At 44.4% G+C, this 9,775-nt stretch overlaps 1 long non-coding RNA gene across 1 annotated transcript; it reads right to left on the bottom strand.

The window, feature by feature from the left end:
• Positions 1-874: 874 nt before the first annotated feature.
• Positions 875-9,427, bottom strand: LOC133495861 (uncharacterized). The gene is made up of 3 exons (XR_009793675.1): positions 9,199-9,427; positions 1,204-1,275; positions 875-1,118 (listed from the first exon to the last, which is right to left on the bottom strand). It is a non-coding gene; the product is annotated as an uncharacterized LOC133495861 (long non-coding RNA).
• Between the last annotated feature and the right edge of the window lie 348 nt (positions 9,428-9,775).

Genomic DNA, 9,775 nt, shown 5'->3' with positions numbered 1-9,775 from the left:
TTATCTAGAGCAGAGAAAACCGTTTCTTCTTTGCAAGCGGATGTATAATAATTATATTCCCAATTATTTCTACACCTAGGAACCATAGATTTGCGAGATGAATTGAGGGAAGCACCTGTCCGTGTCCCCTCGTGAGGAATTGAACTTGTGTACCAGATCGCGAGCCTCTGCGCCATCTTCAACATGACGCCCCGTAGAGAGTGCTGACGAGTAACTCGGGGAAAAGATTCTGTCATAGCCCTGGCTGGGCGGGTCCCAGCACACTGGCGCTGATTAGGAGGCGGACACCTGCACCTCATCCTCGTTGATTAACCCTTGTATTTATAGGACCCAGGCGATGCCTGGTCTTTGCCAGATTTTCCCAACTCATGCCCTGTTCATGCACTCCCGTATTCTTGATCGTGAACCCTGGTTTACCGAGCTCCGCCTGTCCTCCGACCGACCCCATAAGCTTGACATCTTTGATACTCCTCCCTTCTCTGATCGATCTCCCGTGTACCGACCCCTGCCTGCTCGCGGACCTGCTCTCCTCGCCCGACGTCCTTGTTAAAGAAATCATTCATGTTCTCATTTTGTACATACTGTAGTTGGTTACACATCACCACCTAAATTCTACCTTTGAACTCATTGTCTTGAAAACAGATGTCATCAATCAGACAGATGTAGTCAACCAAACAGTCTCTCTCTCACACACACACACACACACACACACACCACACACACACACACACACACAACACACACACACACACACACACACACACACACGTGATTTATGTGAATAAAAAGAAGCTGCAAGGGGACACGAGTTGGAGTTGGTTGGAAGCAGGGAGAAGTCCTGTCGCTCCCCTTGCAGCAAGTAAAACTTGAAGCCTTGTCTGTTCGCCTTCTTTTAATAGAGAGTCAAGCTTTTTAAAACTGACATTTGGTCATTCGAGTCGGATCCCCAACACACCACTGCCCATCGAGGACGGAGAAGACACACCGAAGTCTGTCGACAGGCAGGAGCATTTAGCTGTTCCTGAAGAAAAGCCCTGGTGGGACGTGAATTCGTGGCCAGGCCAGTGCCAGAGTCCAATCGCCCCTCGGTGGACGAAGGTTGACGGGATCACGAACAGCTGGCGTCCAGACAATGCGTGAACCGGTAAGTGAAGGCTACTCCGCCAGAAGGAGGTTGAAGGCTACTCCGCCGATCCTACTTACCTACGACATACTTCCGGTGAAGTACACAAGGTAGTGGATTAGGACTTAGGTCCTAAAAAGGACAAGTAGTCTCTAAGGGACAAACATAGAAAAGCATAATGGTGAGCGGGAATAGTAAGTCTGGCCTAGAGGGGATGTGAACTATATGAAATAATGTTTACCGGGCAGCATGGTGTTTCTTAAAGAAATGAAAAAAAAAATAGCATGGCTTAAATGGCAATTTAACAGTTGAAGGATCCAGCAGTTTGGTAGAAAGATTGATGGCAAGTGTTACAGCAAAGTAAGGAAAAGCCAAGATTAAGATTTACATCTTAGGATGGCGAGAGGTTGGTTAGTATAGGCAAGAAAGAGAAAGTCAGATGAAGTAATGCAAGCAGTGGCTATATTAAAACCAGCTACAACAGTTTAAAACAGGCTAAAGAAAGTGAGGCAAAAAGAGAGCTGTAAGAAATTCTTGAAAAAAAAATGGAAGAGGAAAAAAAATGCTGTCTCCCTCAAATACATTCGCTGATAAAAGTGCCAAGGAGGCAGCAATAGGAAAATATGGCACACACATATTGACACAATCACAAGCCCCCAACCCTCCTATTGATTTAACAGTTCTAAAAGATGTGCAAAACATGCTCCTCAAAGTGAAACCCAGTGATGGCTTACAGAAAAAACTGAATTAGAAGATAAGATACATTAGGGGTTTCCAACTGCCGGTACGAGGGTCATTTGTGGCCCCCAAGATGTTTGGCGGCCCCCACCTTACTTACTATGAAAGCCAAATGATGGTGTGTCTCTGAAGTTTTATATGAATGGCACTTTACGGTATTGAGTGCAGACCTGGCGAACCTACCAATCACAGTGGGGTTGTGGCTTTCGGGGTGTGACAGTGACAAGTCCTGATGCAAGCTGAGAAATATTTTTCATTGAGTGAAAGTTAGTGATTTTGCCATGGAGAGTTTTATTAGTTATGGGCACAACCTGTTTACACCAGCTTTCTTGCTTATCTTATTTTGTGCTTTAAAAAAACAAACAAAAAAAAAAAAGACATTTTAAAATTTTCTCTTAAATTGTGTGCAACTAGAATCACTGAGTGTGTAGTGGTACACATGCCTGCCTTTGGTGTGGGAAGTGTGGGACAGATTCCCCCTCAGTGATGGTGTCGATATCTGCCCTGTGACTGACCGGCGACCAATTCAGGGTGTATTCCACCTTTCGCCCGAAGTTAGCTGGGATAGGCTCCAGCTTTCCCGCAACTCTTGTGAGGATAAGCGGCTTGGATAATGACATGTTATCACAAATTGTGTGCATGTGCGCTGAGGCTGCGTCCCAGCCTCAGCCAGAATGTGCCTCCAGCGGCCCTGAGGTGAATGGACCTTTGAGACCACTGATATACATAATTAGAGGAACACCTGTATTACCCCAAAAAAAATAAAATAATCATCTGTTTAAAACACTGGCAATTTTGAGTCACGGGCCTTGCCATGTCTCAACAGGAGGGATGGTATTGGTAGATATTATACAGACATTTTCGCACCTTTGGATTCAATTATTACTCAAAGATTTTTTGTACATCATGTCTTAATTGCTGCAAACACAATACTCAAGGGAACTGCAGACCTAAGAGAGGGCAGTTTCTCCAAGGTAGTCAGCCTTTCCAGTTTTTACACATTAATTCTATTGAGTTAAACAGCATTACAAATGTTGTCTGGTATTGATCTGGCCCTTATCTAAATGGGTGGAGATTTTTCCATGTACAAGTGCTGATGCTATTACTGTGGCAAAGTTGTTGTGTAAATATATTATTCCTTCTCATGGCATCCCAGAAAAATTGTATGGCAACAATGTGCCACATTTTGTTAATGAAAAAAAAAAAAAAAAAAATCGGTTAAGTAGCTGCAAATCTAGAAATACCAAAAAAAAAATAATAATAATTGTGCAGAATTAGTGGAACGAAGCAATAGGACAGTGAAGTCTTGATTAAGGAAAACTATATTTACTCAAACTGTATATGAAAATAACCCCAACAGATAAAGGATTGTTCCCATTTGAAATAGTATCTAGTAGATTAGATTAGACTCCCCATGGTAGAGCAGCCAGTGCAGCAGTCAGAAGAAAATACTTTAAGTGATTGGGTGAAAGAGATGCTGCTAAATAAAACTGTAAAAGAAGCAAATGATCTGCCGCCTACTGTGCCTTCTTCACAGGTGCTGTTGGTGTCCATTGGTGATTGTGTCCTGAGAAAAGTCATCAATGGAAGTCTTGGTCCTCACCTTACTGGGATGGTCCACTCCCACTGTGATAAAGATAGCAAAACGTCCCACATGGATACACTTGTCCCACTGCAAGCCTGTGGCTCCCTTTTCATTCAACGACGAGTAGCGGTGCAAGTCTGGCTACGAAGGGTGGGGTAGCAATAGGCTGCCCTGGTCTCAAACCGGTGAAGAATTCAGATGATCCGCGCTTGAGCATGATAGGTAGAGGAGAGCCAGTTCTTCTCCGGGATCCCTGACTATGAGCCAGTCGGACTCCGTCTGAAGGAGCCGACTCTCATTAATGAACAAGCGCCCAGTTCAGGAGTGCCGAGGCAAACACCGAAAGAGCAACAACGCAGCGTTCTGCCACCTGTGGGGTTTCAGGAGCCAATCTCCAAATCCCATGTTCCTGTCCAGAAGGTGGCGATGGCTCCGCAGCCGCTTCACGTTCCGGTCCAGGAGGTGGCGACGGCTTGTCGGCATCCTCACGGCCCTGTCCAGCAGATGGGGGCAGCATCACAGTCCCCTTTGCTCCAGTACCGGCGGCGACCGGTCCGCGGCCATCCCACGCCCCTGTCTCGACGGCGACAGGAGCTGAGGAGTTCAGATGGGCCACCCCGGAACTGGAAGGGGATCGGGATGGCTATGATGATGATTGTGGCGGTCATGGCTTTGGTCCTTCTCTCCGTCGTCCTACTCACTCCTGATGATTCCCATGACCGAGCCTCGCCAGGGACTGATTCCTGGCTGCCTCATGATGAAGCCTTGTTGGCCTTCCGTCCGAGCCGCAGCAGCGACCGATACCCAGTTCTCTTGTGGCCGCGTCTGGGGAGGCCTTCGTCCGGAGCAGTTGCATGCTTTGGTCTGGTTCCTGCTTCGCCATTGGATTCCTCCCCGAGGACGTCCACCCGAAGCACCCCGTGGGGATCCTGGTGCTTGGCGTCCGGGTCATCCTCCTGACCTGTCCAGCCGGACGCCTCGCTTTTGGTGGCCTGGACAGCCACCAGACAGACTAGGGTTGGGGGGATGCCTTCCCCAGACCCCCTTCCACCCACCCCTGGACATATAAATTTTTGTCTGTGTGTTTCTTTTGTTTAAGCACGTCTGGGAGCAGCGCCTTAGAGGGGGGTACTCACATGGTCTGCCTGATCCCTGGAGCGAATAAACACTTTCCCCAAACTGCCTCTGCGTCTCCGGAGTCCTGCATTTGGGTACTCCTCCGTACTGATAGGTTGTGACAGATTCAGCGAACTGACGACAGTGAGGAAACCGGAGTACCTAGAGAAAACCCACCCAGGCATGGGGAGAACATGCTAACTTCACAAAAGTGTGGCCAGATTTAAACGCGGTCCTCAGAACTGTGAGGCAGATGTGATAACTAAACTACTGTCTACTGTGCCACACATGTAACTATATATATTCTGTGTGTTTCTGTTTGTAGTCTGTTTATTTATTTCATTTTCCTTTCACTTTGAGTTGAATCAGTACATCTACTTTTATCAGGGTCTGGTTTTCCATGTAGTGGTGTCTGAAAACTTTGTATAGAGTGCATCCTCTGCAGAAATGACTTTGTTGTTCCAGTTGTGATATCAATAGCTACCAAATATATGAATAGTGGCCTACTGGCATAGAATCTCATGACGAATCCCTTCATAAGATATAAATAAAATAAAAATAACTGCTGTTTGACACCTTGGGCAGCTTATTTATTTGCATCGTCAGAAGGAATTGCATGCTTAATGTTCAGAACACTTTAAATAGTGGTGAAGCTTTGTCTCTACTGTCAGAGGCTCCTGTGTTCTGCTTCAACCAAAATCCCTTCATTCATTTTCATTACTAGTGAAGGAGAACAATCAAGTACCTTCTTTTATTACTCTAATGAGTCTCATGCCTGGCTGGCCATGCTATTTGAATGCTGGGATTTTTAATAGCAACAGTGGTAAATGGCACTAAAATGGCTGTTAAAGGGTACCAAATAATTTGAAAATGCAGGTTTTTCAGAGACATTCCCTGTCCCCGGGAAACACTGCGGCATATATTTTTAGGCATTTCAGCAGACCTCATTTTGCTGATAAAAATTCGGATTTCCTGATGAAGATTATTGGCAGAGAGAATATTAAGTATATGGAGAGAGAGTTTCATAGCTATCAAGTTAATTTGCTCCTGGTCGTAAAATTCATAGTATTGTCAAAAATACAATCCCAAATCATGCATACACTCCTCTTATTTGAGGCAGTAATTCTGGGGTATTTTTTTTCATTGGAGTTTGCATTTCAAGTAGGAGAGTGGGATTGATTATCTTATCAAAACTGGGACAGGAGAGTGACGTGTGAAGAGAGTCTTTGTGAAGAGCATGTAAAAAAGTGTTATTGAATTTCCCCCATTGTTGTGACTGGTGAGAACATATTTCTTCATTTGGAACTTTTGGAGTATATGGTATGAATATTGATGCTAAATATTGACTGCTGTCCATTGGAGACAATATATTCTCTAATCTGTTGGTCCATGAATCTGATTTTGTATTTTACAAAGTAATAATCGTGTTTTTTGTAGAAACCTAATAGTACAACACTTAACTTATTCCACGGGAATAATTGTCTTTTATCTAAGGTCATCCTTTTGCTTTGCATGTTTTGATAATAAAGGCCCTTCTTTTTTCTTAACTTGAGAGTGTTTTGTCAAAATTATTAAATTAATTATACATTCTTATTAGATATAAACAAATTATTATCATTAAGAATGCAATAACCGTGTGAATAAAATGTGAATAAAATATTTAAAAAATTCCGTTGACTAAAACTGGATTAGCGGCACGGTGGAACAGCTGGAAAGCGTTGCCCTCACAGTTCTGAGGTCTCGGGTTCAATCCCGGACCCACCTATGTAAAGTTTGCATGTTCTACCCCGTGCCTACATGGGCTTTTTACGGGCACTCCGGTCTCCTCCCATATCCCCAAAACATGCAACGTTAACTGGACACTCTAAATTGCCCCTAGGTATGATTGTGAGTGAAGCAGTTTGTCTCCATGTGCCCTGCGATTGGCTGGCAACCAGTTCAGAGTATACCCTGCCTCCTGCACGTTGACAGATGGGATAGGCTCCAGCACTCCTGCGACCCTTGTGAGGATAAGTGGCTAAGAAAATGGATGGATTGATGAATAGAACTGGACTAAACTATCATATATTGAAATGACGAAAATGTGACTTAAGACGAAGAAGCATTTTTCCCCCCTGTAATAAGACAAAATTGAAAGCTGTCAAAAAAACAATTAGTTGAGTTTCAGGTGCTTTTCTCATGATCTGTGCCCTGCAGTTCCCTTTTCGAAGCTTGGCTGGTGCTTTGTGGCTCACCTTTCCATCTCTATCTCTCTTCCCAGCAATCATCATTACCTCAGGCCTTCTCTCTTGGAGAACGGCCTAACCAGAGACACGTGGAATCTTCGGTGGATATTGAGGGACTGGAGGAGTTTTAATTGAACATAGTTTGTAATAGTTTGGTGATACAAAATGGACAAAAGTAGCAAGCTCACAGGACTCTGTTTGGAGAGGAGATCACAACCATTTGAACCAGTTTATATTCTGGAGTGGGGGATTGATTAAGATCAACCAGCCCCTTATTCTTCTCTGTACACCAAATTAGATTAACCTTTACATCCTTCCACACAGACTGGATTCGTTGGGTTCTCCCTCACTGCAGGTACCGCCACTGTATGCCCTTGGTCTTTAAACACGGGAGATTGGAAACCATAACTTGGCATAATGGGAGTTATACCTGTAGCGGAGCTGGTGAGGGAGTTATGACCATACTCCACTCATGGCAGGAAGGTGCATCAGGAGGAAGCATGGTTAGGAGTGATGCAGCAAAGAGCAGATTCCAGGCTTTGATATGGCTGTTCTGTATGCCCCTTGGTTTGGGGGTGGTAGTCAGAAGACAACCGGGCTGCTGCACCCAGCGTCTTGCAAAACTCTTTCCAGACCTAGGATGACAACTGAGGACCAATCATAAAAATAGCACCTGTCTCACCATCCCACAAAATGGTTGAAACCCAAGAAACTGGGTGGGCACTTTTTCTTAGCAGTTTCAACTTTAGCCTGTCTTTCTGCCCTGGTTCCTGCAACAGCAGGTTTGACACCCTCTCTCACATTTACTACCTCCTTCTACCCCTGTAAAACCTGAATCCATCCTTCCTTCCTCCTGCTGCTTTAGGGCAACTACTTGGATGTTTGAACAGACTATAAAAATGATCAGAGAACCCAACCATATCACAAGACCTGACCTCGTGACTGGTTTGTTGTACCAAATTTGGCACACTCTGATGTTTTTCAGAGGAAACACAATTCTAAACTCACCTGTCTTGCTAGAATCACATGCACCATTCAGTTCGTACAACAACACTTCTGGCACTCCAGTCTGGTTAAAGACAGCTGTTCGTCCGCCTGGCCACTTAGGGTAGCCTGGCCGTAAGCTCCTTATGTTGACTCTCGATAATAATGGCAAAAGTATCAAAAGAAATTCTGTTGCTTTAAGATACCATGAACGTCGGAGTATGTGAATAATCAAAGAAAAAGTGGTGAAACTGGATGAGATGTTCTCTTTTCCAAGTGAGAAAGGTCTGGTCTGAAGCCAAAGTAGAAAGTGCAGAATCAGATGGTGTGTAATGTTAAAATTCCATGTTGGCACACCCTGATCGAAGATGAAAGCACAGACAATAAAGTGCACAAAAAGCTAATTCTGTATTTTAAATATGAGGTAACATAACATTAACCTTAAAACTGTTTGGGAACATCATTCAGCTTTCAACATGCATTGCTTAAGATGTTCTGCAAGCAATAATGCAGTTTTACACCAAGAAAAACAGACGGGGATATCATTGTGGATTAAAAAAAATAAATAAATGAAACAAAATTGGAAGCGACCATTCAAATTTATAGTTGGCAATCTATTTTTGTTTGTTGACATTTTCATTGTAAGTAAAACACAAATATAACTGTTCTTAAAAATGTTCTGATAGGAATGTAAATGCTGTAATCTGAATGTTTTAATGAGCCAAATAACTGCAATGGATGACACCACAGTGCATATGTCTGATGTCGCTCACAGTGGTCAAAGGGAGCGTTCACGGGCTTAGTGTGTTTGCACAGACGTAAAAAATTAGAGGGAACGTTGACGTCATCCATCTCGTTGCTTGATTCAGCTGTGGCAGATACGTCGCTCACAGGCACATAAAGGAAAAGGTGGCCTCTTTTTTGGTTTCTCTTATGCCCCTGGTAGTTCATGAAAGAACGGCTGTTGAGAAGTAGATCTTGGGGTAAAAATGTCTGGGCACCCCTAATCTATACTATATTGTCAAATGTTATTGCTTGACACTTAACTCACATAAGATTTTAAGTATCATCCTGTTTCAAATGCTCCACCATCATCCCAGTCCACAAAAGCCTGCAACCTTGAGTATGAATGATTACACACCTGTCGCCCTTACATCTGTGGTCATGAAGTCCTTTGAACATCTCATGCTGAACCACCTCAAGAGAGTCACAGGTCCCTTGCCCCAAGTATGTGTCCTGTCTCTATTGCCCTTCTCTCTTTCTATACGAACGACAGCACCTCAAAGCACCCAGCTGTCAAATGTTTTCAGACAACACTACAGTCATCAACCTCATCAAAGATGGTGATTAGTCTGCATATTAACAGGAAGTGGAGCAGCTGAAGCTTCGGGGCATCCAACAATATTTGGAGTTGAACAGTCACTCACCTCAGTGGATTCAACTGCAGTGAGAATAACTCACAATTTCCGATGTCCTTCCACACATCAACCGTGGTTTCACAGTGCCGTGTAACTGTACTTCTTTAAAGGTGCTGAGAAGTTATTGAGGATAATGTTCCCGCCTTACTTTTAAAAGATCATCTTGGAAGGACTTTGTCATGATCCTGCCTTCCAGTCCTGGCTGGGCATGGCCAGCACACCGGCGCTGATAGGAGGCTCACACCTGCGCCTCATCCTGACTGATTATACTCGGTATTTATAGGACCCTGGGGACAACTGGTCTTCGCCAGATTGTTGCCTCTCATGCCTCGTTCCCGCACTTCCATACTCCTGACGACAACCTCATGTGTACCGACCAACGCCGTAAGCCTGCCGTTACTGATCCTGCTGCTTGTTTGGACTGACTCCCTTGTAATTGACACTGGAACGAATAAAGGCTTATTCCTCACTGCTTACCTGTCACCTGAGTCGTGCATTTGGGTCCGCCCTCGAGTCTCGTTCTTGACAGACTTCTTGTTATTGACGATGATGAGACGAACCCGGAAACGATGGTAACTGCTTTCGG

This window comes from Syngnathoides biaculeatus, chromosome 22 (genome assembly GCF_019802595.1).
Source record: "Syngnathoides biaculeatus isolate LvHL_M chromosome 22, ASM1980259v1, whole genome shotgun sequence".
NCBI lineage: Eukaryota > Metazoa > Chordata > Actinopteri > Syngnathiformes > Syngnathidae > Syngnathoides > Syngnathoides biaculeatus.
The sequence above is the reverse complement of the archived record's forward strand: the minus strand, read 5'-3'. Positions and strand labels throughout refer to the sequence as shown.